Genomic DNA, 14,334 nt, shown 5'->3' with positions numbered 1-14,334 from the left:
TGGGCCTTTGCAAACTTAGATGATAAACCCATCTTGAGGAAGCCCAGCCTTGTGCTTCTCTCACCTTTCCTCCTGTAATAGCTACATAGCCCACATTCCACTTAGTAGTGAAAGGTAAGTTGGAGACACCACAGACAGTTAAGTTTTGTTTCACTTCCACTTATTTCCATGTCTGACCTAAACTTCAGCTGGGGCCAAGGTTCCCATCTCAGCCTTAAGTTGGTTCATTCTTTTGGAATGTGGCAGATGGTTGGAGTCCAATTCATTTGGGGAACTTTGTTAATTACAGAAGGGCGATTGTTCCAGGAGCAGAGTTACTCACCAGGTGAGCTGAAGTGGCAGATCTGGACAGGCCTATTCAGCAACCAACCAGCATGTAGTTTTGACTGCACCTTGTTTACCGGTTTCTGTCTTGCCTTGATTGCCTCTCCCTTAACACAGGTGCTGCACCAAAGGAAGAACAAACCACGGGAATCCCAGCCCTTTGGAAAGTTAAACAACTCTGTCCCAGCAAGGTGTAAGAGTGGTTTTGAACCCTATTTTATCAGCAAAATTCTATTTCACAGAAACCCCAAGATGTATGTAAAACAAATAATAGTGGAGCTGGGCAAAGTATGGCCTCTCTTGTACCCCTACAGCAGCCTGAGGCACCTGAGGGCACAGTTTAAAGTCAAAGGTAATGAAAACAACCCAGAAGTCCATCAGCCAAAGAATCGATATGCTATGTGCATCCATACAATGGAATATTACTCAGCAATAAAAAGGAGTAAACTATTGATAAATACTGTGACATGAACAAATCTCAAAAAATGTTCGGTGAAAGAAGCCAGCCATAAAAGAGTAATATATTATTCTATTTATATGAAGTGCTAGAACATATAAAACCAATCCATGGTGACAGATGTCTGAACAATGGTTTACCATGGGGATGAGCTTGACTGGAGGGAGGATGAGGGGGCTCTCTGAGGTGATGAAAACATTCTATACCTTGATTGAGGTGGTGGTTACACGGCTGTATATATTTGTCAAAACACATATATTTATGACCTTCAAAATTTAAAAAAAAACGAGTAATTATTGGTCTTGGAAGTTAGTTGTGATGTATTGTTCAATTAAAAGGTTTGCAACATCTCTCGCTGTGCAAATACCTATGTTGTATAAGTATATATGAACATCTACGGCAAGTATGATTTTTTTAAAAAAAAAATCTCCTAACCAAACTTGTAGGCCTCATTACCTCTGAGTGTAAACAAAAGGAGGTCAAATTTGTAATTCTCCAAATGAGAGGCATTGCTGGACCTCTGCCACTTATTTCCTAGTCACTTTCTGCTCACTGCAAAGTATCTTCCAAGAATTTCTACAAGTCCCTAAAAAATATACCACGCATGTGCCCACAAACCATTCTGTCTGTGACCATCACCAAGAAGATCCATGGGATTTTTCTCTCCCAGCACACCCTGGCTGTTGCCCCTACACTCCAAGCTGAAGACAGTGCCCCAGTGCCCTGTGCCAAGAGTGCCTCCTATAGGTGCTCAACCTTGCCTCTTCCCAGCAGAGCTCGGTTCTAGGCAGAGGTGAGGAGGGGGTGTCCTACTACCATCTTTAGACCCAGGCAATCAGAGCCTCTACCCCAGGGCCCTGCACCTCACACAAACTCCCCATCTCCCAGTCCCATGCTTTGGAGAGACTTTCTCAAAATTTGGGGTGGTTCTTGGGGCCTGTGGCTGGGCCTTGCTTCCTGGAGGTAGGGCTTGGCGAGCAGGTTGTGTCCACTGGCCAGTATGGTATTGTTTTCAGGGATCATGAGAGATTGGGCCACCAGAATGATGCTGATAATGCTGATTCTGGGTGATTCACACATGTGTTGGATTAAGACAAAAGTCAGGACTTCAGGTTACTGATGATCCACTGCTAACTAGGGCTTGAGCCACAAATGTGGGCCATCTGTGTCTCCACTGCAGTGCTGCCTCTGGTCTATAGCACTGAAGGGCATGGGAGGGTGATGGGCATCTGTATCCTATGCACACCCTCCTCCTCTCATCAGTGGCACCCAGGGTGGTCATCCACTTTCTCCATAGGCTATGTGTCATGTGTCAGACAATCCCCTCAGGATGACCTTGCTTATCTCCTAGAGGGGTTCAGAGACAGTGTCTCCACAAAGCCAATGGGCCTTTTCCATCAATGTCCTCTCTTGCCTCTAGCAGATGTGATGACATCATGATCTCCCAGGTTGGTCTCCGGTCCTGCAGTACAAGAACAGGCTTCTTTGCATGAATGGGACTGCTCTTCTTGCTCCTCCCACTGGCCTCTCACTTATCTTGCCTGCTGGTCATGGTGTGTGAAAGTCAACATTGAAGAGATCACATTCTAGAAATGCAGTGATTACAGCCTAATGAGTTCAAGAGAAGGCATAGTTGGAAGATGTGCAGGTCTACGTTTTTGCTACAAAATTCCTAGCAGTAAATTTAATATGACCAGATGATGAATTATCCTTCACATTTTCCTGCAAGGGTTTCCAAAGTACCTCTTATCTACCCATTATTCTGGATCTTTATTGATAAATCATCGTATCTCACATGGAAACCCTGGTAGCATAGTGGTTGAGTGCTATGGCTGCTAACCAAAAGGTCAGCAGTTCGAATCTGCCAGGTGCTCCTTGGAAACTCTACGGGGCAGCTCTACTCTGTCCTATAGGGTCGCTATGAGTTGGAATCGACTCGACGGCAGTGGGTTTGGTTTTTTTTTTGATCTCACATGGGTCTATCAATTTCAAAATACATTTTAGAATCAAATTATACACAAACAGCGACCTCACGAATATATTTGCCTGGGACTCCACACACCCTAGGGATGGGCCTGGTATCTTTTCTGTCCAAGTTTGTTCCCTTGAGCCCTGATCCAGCTGCCCACAGCTAAGCTTCTAAGTCTCTCATGAAACCATTCCTCTCAGCTTCTGCCTTCTGCTCCTCAACTCTGCATGGTGGCTCTCAGCACAAAAAGCCTGTTATGGGGCTGATGGTCCCAGACTGAGCACTCCACCCCAGAGGCCGTGGAAGTATCCACCCACCGCCACCAGAAGACCAGGTGCTGGCAGAGTAGGCCTGTGCTCGGTAGGGTTTCCAGTGACTGATTTTTGGGAAGTAGACCACCAGGCCTTTATCTGGAGGCACCTCTGGGTGGACTTGAACCGCCAACCTTTGAGTTAGCAGCTGAGTGCGTTAACTGTTTGCAGTACCCAGGAACTAAAAAACTCCTCTCACTTTTAAAACAATGGCCATTTTTCAGGCTCTTAGCCCATGCTTTCCCTGCTCATTTCCTGCCAAGCCACCTGTGTGCAAGGAGTGGGGAAAAAAACATGGGCTTTGGAGTAAAAAACACGTTTTTCAAACACTGATCACCATCTTGGAAGTCATGTAACCTTGGGCAAACTACTTACCTGAAGTTCAGTTTCCTCTTCTGTAATAAGAGACAATTCTTGCTATTTTGTACAAATTGTTTTGAGAATTAAATGAACACTGAAGCACCAGTACAGTGTCTGGCCCAGAATGCTACGTGGTCTACACACATCACTTCCCTTCTCCTTCTTCTCTTTGGCAACCGCAATTTAAATTCCTTCTCTGCAGGTAATGTTTGCCTATTTGGAACATAAAAAACACATTTTTCCCGAAGGTTTACCTTTCCTAGGCCCCTCTGAGGTGCCCTGGTGGTGCAGTGGTTAAGCACTTGACTGTTAACCCAAAGGTCTGCAATTTGAACCCACAAGCTGCCCTACAGGAGAAAGATGTGGCAGTCTGCTTCCACAGAGATTACAGCCCAGGAAACCCTATGGGACAGTTCTACAGTGTCCTATAGGGTTGCAGTGGGTTGAAACTGACTCGAAGACAATGGGTTTGGTTTGGTGGGGGCCCTTCTAGGTCAGGGTCTGTACCAAATACTGGGTTGCGGGGTCGGGGGTGTGGCAACAAGGGCTGAGGGAGAACAAACCCTGTTCATTTTCACTGAAGCCTCCTGAGACAGGCAGAAGTGTCACTGCTAATTTAAAAGGCTTGAAACAAAGCTCAAGAAACATTCAAGCAACTGTTAATGAAGGCCCCATGAGGAAAAAACAATTATGTTTTTGAGAGATAGACTTTTCTACAACCATAAAGGTTTCCTAACTGGGAATTCAGGCCTTCAATATTCTCTCTGTAACAGGAGGGAATATAGAATGATTAGATCTATTGTAATGACAACAAGCCTCCTAAATTCAGCACTTGAAGGCCTATAAAGCACTTCTACATTGCTTGGTCCTTCAAACATGTGAGTTGAGCATGTCCTGTATTAGCTTCATCCCCATTTTATACAAGAGGAAAATTTGAACCCTGGGGTAAAATGCCACTCTTTCTGCTCTGCCCTCTGGCCAGAAGTTCTCGTTGCATTCTGCAGGAGGAATTCCTCTTTCTTTAATTATACACCAACCTGAAAAGGATAAATGTCTAAAACACCCCCAAAGTTATAAGCAGTAGAGAAGAACCCCAGTAGGGGTGTGACTAAAGCACTAAATAAGTGATTAGACTTCTTTAGAAGGAAGATGCTCTCTTTTACCAAGACAATATTGAAAACAAAGTTATGGGGGGCAACTGTGCATAGTGAGAAACCTGCCCACTTTCTGGGGTAACAGGAAAGTCAGTGAATCATTGGAAAGAGCCTTCGAAGTTCTTCACCCCAACTTCTCATGTGATGGAGGATGTCCCTGACAAGTGTCTAGCCACTGCTGGCACCACCCATCTGTAGTTTGTCGTACAATGGTGCCTTGCATGTTGTTACAATGCTGGAAGCTATGTCGCTGGCATTTCAAATACCAGCAAGGTCACCCATGGCAGATAATTTTCAGCAGAGCTTCCAGACTAGGGAAAAAGGCCTGGCAATCTACTTCTGAAAATTAGCCAAGGAAAACCTTATAGATCACAACAGAATATTATCTGATATAGTGCTGGAAGATGAGCCCTTTAGGTTAGAAGGCACAGTGGCCACAACAAGGGACCTGAGCATACCAACAAAACAAAGTGAAGTGAAGATGGCAGAGGACCAAGCAACATTTTGTTCTATTGTGCATGGGGTTGCTGTGAGTCAGAAGTGACTCGACTGCAACTAACAACAACTGTAAGCCATCGCTGGCCACTTCTGGACAAGGGGCACTCCCTCACCAAACAGCCCATTCCGTGTGGGGCCAGCTTGGGTCTCAGGCAACACCAGCCTAAGACATGGGCACCTGTTTGTACCTTCCACCTGTATCCTGTTCTCGCCCTCTTGAGCAGTGCAGTGTAAAGAAATCCCCCATCATGTGACAATTCTATACAGCGACTATTACATCCTTATTTGTTTGTTTCAGGCCAAACATTTCCCATTCCTTCCACCATTCCTTAGCATCCTCATTGTGTTCCTCTGGATGTATTTTGGTTTGTCAGCGTCTATATGTTGCAGACACCATTCATTCACTAACCCAGCAGACATTTGCAAGCTCCTCCCCTTGGCACCTACAATGTAAAGAATGAAAAAAACTAAATGCGTACTCTTTTCCTAGCTTCCCTTATAATTAGGGTGGCCATGTGACCCAGGCTAGCCAATGACACATAAGCAGAGACCTAACGGGGGCTTAGAGGGAAAGATTTTGCTTTTCTAACTAAAGTGACGCATTGCATTGGGCAGATCTGTTGCAAAAGACCTCTTTAAACTGTTAAAGACCAAAAATGTCACTTTGAGGACTAAGGTGTGCCTGACGGAAGTCATGGTGTTTTCAATCACCTCATATGCATGTGAAAGCTGGACAATGAATATGGAAGACAAAAAAAGAATTGACACCTTTGAAGTATGGTGTTAGCAAAGAATATTGACTATGTCATGGATTGCCAGAAAAACGAATCAATCTGTCTTGGAAAAACAGCCAGAATGCTCCTTAGAAGCAAAGATGGTGAGACTTCGTCTCACATTGGACATGTTATCAAGAGGGACCAGTTCCTGGGGAAAGACATCATGCTTTGTAGAGAGTCAGCAAAAAGAGGAAGACCCTTGAAGAGATGGATTGACACAGTGGCTGCCACAATAGGCTCAAACATAACAACCATTTTGAGGATGGCGCAGGACCAGGCAGTGTGTCCTTCTGTTGCACATAGTGTCACTATGAGTTGGAACCAACTTGAGGGCACCTAACAACAAGGATTAAAGCAATACACATTCCAGACATAGTCCCATCACCCTTTTTTGCTCCCCTGAAAGTAGATGTGATACCTGGAGCTGGGGTGCCGTCTTATGACTATGAGAGAGAGGTAAAAATGATCCTAGCGACTCCAGCAGCAAAGTTGTTGAGGCGCAGAATTGGTGCCACCAACTGCCTTCTTCTAAACTTTTAGTTTCATGAGCAAATTAAACTCTTTGTTTAAGACATTGCAAACCTGCTTTTCCATTAGTTGCAGCTGACAGCAATTATACCGTTATACCTTAACATGTCGCATCCAGAGCTAGGCATGATATTCCGGATTTGGCATGACCATGTGGTATAAGTTTGAGCCATTATCTACCTTGTACCAGCCTAAGACTAATATAAGGAGCCCTGGTGGAGCAATGGTTAAATGCTCAGCTGCTAACCGAAAGGCTGGAGGTTTGAACCCACCCAACTGCTCATTAGAAGAAAGATTGGGTGTTATGATTCTGGTAAAGATTCCTGTCTGGAAAACTCTATGGGGGCAGTTCTACTCTGTCACATGGGTTTGCTGTGAGTCAGAATTAACTCCATGGCACCCAACAACAGCAAGACTAATGTGTTGGCAACTTCACATAGCTTCCTAGTAACAGTAATAATTATAATTACCATTTATGGAGGGCTTATTATTTTCCACTCCCTACATGGAACAAGTGGTTTGTACTCCACGACTAACGTAAAGGTTGGCGGCTCGAACCTACCCAGAGGCACCATGGAAAAAAATGCCTGGCAATCTGCTTCTGTAAAGATTGCTGCCAAGAAAACCGTATGGAGCAGTTCTACTGTATAACACATGGGGTTGCCATGAGTGGAAATTAACTCAATGGCTTGGGCTTGGTTTTTTTAGTTTTATTATTTGCCATGCATTCATTTTATAAATATTAATTCCAGATACTGTACTGAGAATGTAGTAGTAAATAAAATAGACAAATTCCTACCTGCAGAGCCTAGTGGGATTATTTTTAATCCTAATAACGTTTCAAGCTGGATATTATCAACGCCATTTTTATAGATACTGCGTTTGCATGCAGCAAAAACTAACTTGGAAACCCTGGTGGTGTAGTGGTTAAGTGCTACGGCCGCTAACCAAAAGGTTGGCAGTTCAAATCCGCCAGGCGCTCCTTGGAAACTCTATGGGGCAGTTCTACTCCGTCCTATAGGGTCGCTATGAGTCGGAATCGACTCGACGGCACTGGGTTTTTCTGGGTTTAAAACTAACTTCTTTACACCTAAAGTTCTGAGAAATTGGGTTTCCACACCCTAAATTAGATTGTAGGTGCAGGACTTCATTTAATTAATTACTTTTAAAAAAATGTTTGAAACAATCTTAAATTCACAGAAAAGTTGCCAAGAACAGTATTGTTTTACCCTGGAACAATTAAGAGTAAACTGATAGCATGTTGTCCTGTCACGCCTGAATATTTTATTGTACGTTTCTTATCAATAAGTATATTCTTTCACAAAACTGTAAATAACCATTGACATCAGTACATTAAGATTGTTATATTGCTTCCATTTAATTCTTAGACCCTATTCAAATTTTGCCAATTGTCTAAAATGTATTCTTTACAGTAAAATGATTCTGCCATGATCGCACATTGTACTTGGTGGTCAAGTCTCTTTGGTCTCCTTCATTCTGGAACAGTTCTTCCAACTGTGCTTGACTTTCATGACCTTGACACTTCTAAAGACCATAGGCCATTTATTTTTTAGAATTTGGTTTTGTCTTGTGTTTTCAAACAAATAGATTCAGGTTATATATCTTGGGTAGTAATACCACAGAAATGACACTGTGTTCTGTTCATTGCATCTTATCAGGTGACAAACGATGTTAACTTTGATCACTTGATTAAAGTGGGGTCTGCCACATTTCTCCACTAAAAAGTATTACTTTTCCCTTTGCAATTAAGAAGGGTTTTGTGGAGAAGTACTTTGAGATTGTGTAAATAACATGTTTTTCATTAAACTTGCAGTTCATTCATTCACTTATTTGTATCAGTATGGACTCATACATCTTATCTTATTCAATGGATTATAAGAAGAAAGACCTGACAATCTACTTCAAAAAAAAAAAAAAAAAAAAATCAACCATTAAAAACCCTGTGGAGCACAGTTCTACTCTGACAGACATGGGGTCACCTTGAATTGGAGTCAACTCAAAGGCAACTGGCAACTGGTACTATCATTATTTTAATCCTCAGATTGTCCCAGATATGGCCAGTGGGAGCTCCCTAAAATTGATGCCTGCATTCTTTTGACAAGTTCTCATCATTCTTTGAGTAATTCCTTGACCTCTGGCACAAATTATCCCAGGCTCATGTTGTACTTTCTCTGCTCCAGCCCTAGAATTGGCCATTTTTTCAAGGTGCCCTGATTCCTCTTGGGAAACCCTGGTGGTGTAGTGGTTAAGAGCTACGACTTCTAACCAAAAGGTTGCCAGCTCAAATCCACCAGGTGCTCCTTGGAAAATGTATGGGGCACTTCTACTCTGTCCTACAGGGTTGCTATGAATCAGAATTGACTTGAAGGCAGTGGGTTTGTTTTGGGTTTTTCATTCCTCTTAGAGGAGAATGGTATTAGAAACCAAGATCTGGGTCTACCTGATCCCTGCCTCCCATCCACCTCACCTGTGCTTGGACCCCTGACATGATGTGGGGATAGGCTGAGACCTGGCCATGAATTTGGCAGAGACCCAACTCCAAGCACCCATGTTTTTGGTGGAGTCGTGGATGGATGAGCAGGCCAGGCCCCAAGAGCCCCCCTACAGCAGAGGCGAAGTCCATGGATGTTCAGTGGGCCTAGCTTGCAGAGTCAGATGGGCTCCAGACCTCATTCTGTCCAAGGGAGGTCTGCCCAGCCAGGGACTTCCAAGTTAACTCAAGGAGCCCCACTGAAGGGTCCAGCAACAGTAGAACAAACTCTTAATTTTTGCTCCCTGCAAACAGCTGAGGCAGGAAGTTGCAAAGAAGTTGCAAAGGTAAGGGAGCAAGGAAGGTCTGAGCTATGCAATGGGACTGCCCACAGCAACGGAAAGACTGAAGCTGGCTTGGGCCATTTCCCCAGCAGGAGATTTCCACAAACGTTGCTTCAGCTCCTCTCTCGGCTGTGCTAGCCCCCAGCTCGGGGTGCTTAGTCCAGCTCACAGCCTGGCAGAGGAAGAACCAATGCTACAAGGAAAGAAGAGAAAATATTACATAGAAGAGCAGGGCAGGCCTCACGGGCCCGAAAAGGGGCAGTTCCAAAGGGGGAGGTGGAGTCAGGCCTTGACATGAGCTCCACCTGCCGTTTGTTAAGCCTGCTGGGGTAGGTGGGGGCACAGGGCATCTTTCCAGGTCTGCCTTTAGTCACCTCCTTTGTCTCTCCCCAGGAGAAAGGCCCTGCAAGAGATGATCTTGCTGGACACGGTGAGGAGGAAAGGAAGACCAGGCTGAGTGAAGGGCACACCAGCATTGATGGTTCTGTCCAGAATGATGGGACCCAGGTTTGATTCCTGGCTAGCACACCTTATGTGTAAAAATGTGTAGCTACCATTATTTGTCAGTGAAACCTTTTGTGTTGCTATGATGCTAAACAGGTTTCAGTGGAGCTTCCAGACTAAGATGGACTAGGAAGAATGGCCTGGTGGTCTACTTCTGAAAATCAGGCAATGAAAATCCTATGGATCACAGCAGTTCATTCCTCAGTCCATCATGGGGATGGTACAGGACCAGGCAGCACTTCATTCTGTTGTGCATGGGGTCACCAGGGGTTGGAGGCTGATTCAGTGGCAGCTAACAATAACAACAAGCTGCATAAAGAATGGAGAATTTGAGAAGGCACATGGGCATTACTTTCTCAGTGGCAGTGGCAGACTGTGGTTCCCTAACTCCATTGGGCTATCCTCATACAGAAAGTGAAGAGGTGAAAAGGGAAAGATGTTGCCTTGTGAGAATAGGCAAAAATGAGGACATTTCTAGGCAGAAAAAGGTGACAGAAGCAAGGTTGCCAGGGCAGAGTCTAGCCTACAGGGCGTCTTTTGATGAATTCGGAAAAGGTGCCCATTCTGGGTACATAGGCCAGTGAGCAAGGGGTGCTTTTGTGCAAAGATAAAAGGATGCAGTCCCACACCAGAGTACGTAGTTTGGCAAGTAGAACTGTGGCTGAATTTCAGCCTTCACTCATTCCCTCAGCAGCATGTATTTGGGCAGTGTACAACCTTCACAACTGTCCATGGCTGCACTGAAGGTTGATTTAGTTATTATTGAGAGAATCTGAATTTGCTGCTTTTCCTGAGTAGGGGAATATATCTCCGAGAAACTCTATCTTTCCTGCTGAAGATTCTCCCTGCCTGCCTTTAGACCTGAGCTTGACTGTGGAGTTACAGAGATGTATCAGTGGAAGGCGTGATGGGGGAAGAAGAATGTGTGTGCTACCTCAGGACCTTCTCATACTGAGGGGAGGAAGCACATTCCTGGTTCCTGGTTGATAAACACCCACGAGTGGAGGATGGACTCCAGTGAAGACTCCCTGGCATCACACAGGGAAGAAGGATTGCCACAACTCAGGGAATGAGGAAGAAGGCAGGCAAAGGACATCCCTGTGGGGCCCAGAAACAGATTCCTCCCTAGAGGTGGAAAGCTGTTCTTATTCTGGACAAGGCTGGGGAGGGTGGCACCTACATTCCCCAGGCAGCAGGTCACAACTCTGCAGGGGTGGAGGGAGAGATGATCCTTGAGTAGGAGGAGTGGCCCATAGCTATCAGGCAGGTCTCAAGCCCCTGGGGTGCTCCACTTTCTTTCTCCCAACCCCAACACTTTTCCTGTGATTTGAGGTGGTGGTTATCTTTGGCAGGATGCCAGCCAGGGCTTACCCAAGCAGGACACTTCAGGAGTCCCAGAGTCTGACTTTACCACAGGCCTCACAGCCTTGTCACCTGCCTCGACCCAGCAGGCCTTGACTGAGGTCAACACATGGATGAAAGAAGGCAGGGTGTGAGTGTGTATGTGTGTGTGTGTCTGTGTCTGTGTGTGTAGGGGGTGATGTGGAATCCATGTAGAATGAGTCTTGTGTCTTCTCATTGGATCATCCTTACCTGAAACTCCGGGGAACACGGCTTCTCAGGAAAAGTAAACTTTGGTAGGAGCCGCCACCTACTCTCACCTTAGTGTGCTGTGGCTTATAGCAGTTATTGAAGGAAGAAAGGGCCCATGTTCAGCAGTCACAGGGTGAGGGCCCTGCAGGTGGTCTAGACGGTTCTGACCTACAGTGAGGGGGCTGCAAGGCTGCGGCCCAGGTCTAGCACCACTGAAGGGTAGAAGTCCCAAAAGGACCTCTCGTCACTGCTCATCTTATTCCTGTCCTCTGGAATGTTCTCTTTCACCCTCGCACCTATCCTTCAGGAGCCAGCTTGTTTCTCCTCCCCTGAGTTGGAATCAACTTGACGACAACAGGGTTTGGGATTTTTTTGTTCCTCAATAACTCTGGCCCTTAGTGTCCATTACAGCGCCAGGCAGACAGGCCAGTCACGGGCTTGTGATGTGGGAACTAGCAGGGTAGAAGGCTGGAATCCCATCTCTCTTTGGGAGTAAGGATCACTTGCTCACCCTTTCAGTCTTATTTTTACCCAAGAGCTAATGTGTGCAGTAGACAATCCCCTGGGGGATAAGTGACTGGCCCACCACCTTCTCTGCCCTCTGGAATCTCTCCCTCACAGGAAGATTCTAACCCCCTTTCCTTCAGGGATTCTTTGACACAATGAATGAAGCCCGCCAGAGCTTCAGGTTTGGTGTAATGTCTGGTCAGTGTGATTTAACTGAGTCTCACTAGAGACGTCAGTGGACCCTCCTAACCACAGTATCTTAAATCTGGTTCCCTGGATGACGGTGTGTCCACAAGTGATCATCAAGGCAGTGCGTCCACAAGAAATCTGCCAGGGAGCCGGGGAAGCTGTGCAGGAGGGGAAGGGGCCAAGCAGGGGTGATCTCGGGTGAAGCTGGCCCCAACCTGGCCTGTGAGATGTTCTGGAGCATAAACTACACCTTACAGTTTGTACCACCTTGAGGCAAGGGAGCTGGGCTTTCACACTCCAGCCAATCATTGGCTAGCAGTGGCTTTGGGGGTTTATACATTCCAAGTCACTTCCAGCTCTCTGGAGGGTAAAGGGCTCCCCTTAGCCCCAGGGCAGGACTCTAGAGAAGTCACAGGGGAGCCTTATTTGCATTATTAGCAAGCTGTCCAATGCCCCAGGTGGACCATAAGCACCTTATTTGCATAGTCCCACCCACTCATTTGTGGGCGTTACAAGACCATGGCTAGAAAGGCCGCATAAAAGCGATCCATCACATCACAGAGATGCACTTGAATTTGAAGCTCAGCTTGACCACTTACCTATTGTGTGACCTTGGGCAAGTTACAGCACTTAACTTCTCTGAGCCTCACTTTTGTCTGTAAAATACAATAACGGTAGTACCTGCTTTAGTTGTACCGTGAGGATTAAAATGGGTAATCCTTGTGATGTGCTTAGCACATGCATCTGGCATGATCTGTGCTCAATAAATGGCAGCTATTGTTTTGAAATGATTGTTATTATTCTTGTGTGCAGATATGATTTCCACACTATATTCCCTCAGGACAGGTACCAACAATGGTGCCTATGTACTTAGGTAAGTGCTCATGTATATGTGGGGTTCACACACAGAAAAATCTGAACAAGGAGAGAAGACAATGGGCTTAGACTCCCAGAATCAGTTTAACAGCAAAGCAAACAAACAAAATTTCTTCATGGCTATGACCTTTTTTTTTTTATGACCTTTCAGATGTAGATCTCCAGGCCTTTCTTCTGAGGCATCTCTAGGAGAGTTTGAACTGCCAACCCTAGTAGTAACCCAACCTATAACCAGTTGCTAAACATTTGTACCACTCAAAGACTCATAGTTTAATAGCAAAGCCCAGAATATCTATGCCCTTTACACTGGAGCTACTTCTGATTTTAGAGGAGAGTGTCTGCCAGGAAAAGTGCCCTCTTTGGCCTTGACACCATCCCAACCTTTCTACTACTTCAGCACCAAGATCCTAATGAGGGAGGCCCCCTGCCAGCTCTCTGGGAGAAAATACAAAGCCACATGGGTGAAAGAGGTAGAAAAGCTGGCTAGAAATCACCCCATAGGGAGGCGGTGAAGAAGGCCCCCATGTGTTCCTCTCTCCCTGGGATAGATGTGGGCCCAGCTGGTCAGAGAACGAGTGGGTTTGATTGTGAGTTTCCAGGCCAACCCACGCTGACATATTCATTACTCAGTCCTGGGTGTGGTCACTCTAGCTTCTCTCTGAGTAGGTCTTATTAGAGCCTTAGCAGTCTCCTGATTGGCTTCATGGTGTAAAGCCCTTGCTTGTTACCCTTTCCACCGCCAAGGAGAATGGGGCTGACTCCACTGGCTGCTGGTTCATCAGTGGCTGGAAGACAATGCTTCCCTTTACCACAACCATTGCCCAGTCAGGAATGGGCTGGGCAGTGTGGCCAGGAGGGGCTACTCAGCCACAGAGTCTCTGATGGTGCTTTGGTCAAAGGGAGAAAGAGGATGCAACGTCACAGGCATTTTGCTGAAAATAAGCAAAACACAGCCCTGGAGAAAGGAATGATATAGGAGGTTGTGGGAATGGGCAGGCGAATGGGAGTTTGGAGGCAGAGGTTAATCTCCCTGAGGAGGTCCCAGTTATTTTGAAAAAGCATCACAAAGACCAAGAACACCATGACTTGCCATGGGGGATGTGCCCAGGAAAACTTGAGAAGCAGCTGCCAGTCAGATGCTACGTATATGCAAGCATAACTCTAGGTGATATACACACTCTCTTTCACAGACACACATGCATACGCACACACACAGTCACACATACTTTCTCACACACACTCTCACTAATATTCTCTTACATACACATTCTCATAAACTAACACACACTTTCCCTCTCACGCACTTACATATTCTCACACGTACTCTCACTCATGTACTAAAACACACACACACACACACATACACACACACCATCCATGTCCAAGATGGAGGATGAAGGTTGGCCACTAATGTACTCCTTTAACTCCCAAGTTCTCAGAAGACCAAGTAACC

The 14,334-nt window shown here is 45.7% G+C and overlaps 1 long non-coding RNA gene across 1 annotated transcript in view; it reads right to left on the bottom strand.

Annotated features, from left to right (window-relative positions):
* The window catches only part of LOC135227771 (uncharacterized), an 85,296-nt gene that overhangs the window by 40,721 nt on the left and 30,241 nt on the right, over positions 1 to 14,334 (bottom strand). The window contains exon 2 of the long non-coding RNA XR_010317921.1: positions 12,605 to 12,661. This is a non-coding gene — a long non-coding RNA (uncharacterized LOC135227771). The remainder of the gene's footprint in view (positions 1 to 12,604; positions 12,662 to 14,334) is intronic.

Source organism: Loxodonta africana, chromosome 15 (genome assembly GCF_030014295.1).
Source record: "Loxodonta africana isolate mLoxAfr1 chromosome 15, mLoxAfr1.hap2, whole genome shotgun sequence".
NCBI classification, from domain to species: Eukaryota; Metazoa; Chordata; class Mammalia; order Proboscidea; family Elephantidae; genus Loxodonta; species Loxodonta africana.
The sequence above is the reverse complement of the archived record's forward strand: the minus strand, read 5'-3'. Positions and strand labels throughout refer to the sequence as shown.